The sequence below is a fragment of the Scyliorhinus torazame genome, chromosome 17, assembly GCF_047496885.1.
Source record: "Scyliorhinus torazame isolate Kashiwa2021f chromosome 17, sScyTor2.1, whole genome shotgun sequence".
NCBI classification, from domain to species: domain Eukaryota; kingdom Metazoa; phylum Chordata; class Chondrichthyes; order Carcharhiniformes; family Scyliorhinidae; genus Scyliorhinus; species Scyliorhinus torazame.
The window spans coordinates 39,357,297-39,358,955 of NC_092723.1; positions in this window are offsets into that span (position 1 = coordinate 39,357,297).

A 1,659-nucleotide genomic window follows, 5' to 3' on the forward strand; every position below is an offset into this window, starting at 1 on the left:
CAATACCCCTCCAGTTTTGGACAGGACCCACACCGTTCACAAACATCATCCACCCTCTTAAAAAGTCAGCTCATCCTCACCCTTGTGAGGTGCGCCCTATACACCACCTTCAACTGTATCAGCCCCAACCTCGCGCACATAGTTGACGCATTCATCCTCTGGAGCACCTCATACCATGACCTCCTCCTCAATATCCTCCCACTTCGCCTTAATCCTCTCTAGCAATACCTTATCTTCCCCCAGAATCACCCCATAAATCGGCAACACCCCTTCCTCCACTATTTCCCCTGTCGTCAATATCTCTTCCAACAGTGTGGGAGCCGGCACCATCGGAAAGCTTTGTACCTGCTTCCTGGCAAAATTTCAGACTTGTATATTCCTAAACATCTCCCCCATATTTATCCCCCAGCTCCTCCATCTCCGCAAACCGGCTTCCCAGAAACAAATACTTTAGTACCCTAACTCCCACCTCCGAAAATGCTCATCTCACCTTCCTGGCCCGAATCTTTGATTTCCTTGAATTGGCATTTACCTTGACCCTGCTCACAATCATCGGAATTCCTGAATATTTCCCCGGGGCGATGGGGAGAGGTACTGTTGCCAATGCCCTTACCCCAACTCCCTGTCTAGACTCTCTTCCAATTTAACCCACTGGGAGTCCCCTCCTCAAACTCAGTCCCTCACCTTCTCAGCATTTGCCGCCCAGTAATGATCGGCGTTAGCTGGGCTAATGGTGGAAATGGGAGGAGTGGACCCTTGGAGGTTTTTGCACCACGGGGAGCGGGAGTATTCTTTTTTCTCTTCGGTTCATAAGGCCTATTCGCATAGATTTATTTGTGGTGGGGAAGTCGCTGTTGGCCAGGGTCAAAGGGTCGGAATATCCGGCAATTGCGATATGGGACCATGCGCCACACTGGGTGGATATGGTGTTGGAGAAGGGAATAGTCCAGAGGCCGGGATGGAGATTAGATGTGAGGCTGTTGGGGGACGGAGGGTTTTGTGAAAAGATTGGAAAAGTGATTGAGGAATATGTGCAGTTTAATTGTATGGGTGAGGTCTCACAGGTAGTGGTATGGGAAGCTTTGAAGGCAATGGTGAGGGGATGGTGATATTGTTTAAAACAAAGGTGGATAAGGAGGAGAGGGTGGAGCGGCAAAGGTTAATAAATGAGATGTTAGAAGTGGACACGGGGTATGCAGAGGATGTGAATCCAGCACTGTTGGGAAAGAGAAAGGAGTTGCAGGTGAGTTTTGACCGGCTATCCACAAGGAAGGCGGTGCACCAATTGAAGTGAGCGAGGGGAGCGGTCTACGAGTTTGGAGAGAAGGCTGGGCGCATGCTGGCAGGCCAACTTTGGAGGGAGGCAGCGGCGAGATAAATTGTTCAGGTTCAGGATGGGGCAGGGAAGTTGGTGATGGCTCTGGCTGAGATTAATAGGGTTTTTGAGGCGTTCTATGAGAGGTTGTACAGGTCAGAACCACTGGGGGAGGATCGGGGAATGCAGGAGTTCCTGGATAGTTTGGAATATGCGAGGTTGGAGGAGGAGGATAGGACCACATTGGAGGGGGTAATAGGGGAGCAGGAAATAAAAGGCGCGATTGGGAAGATGCAGTCAGGGAAGGCAGCAGGGCCAGATGGGTTTCCGGTGGAGTACGACAA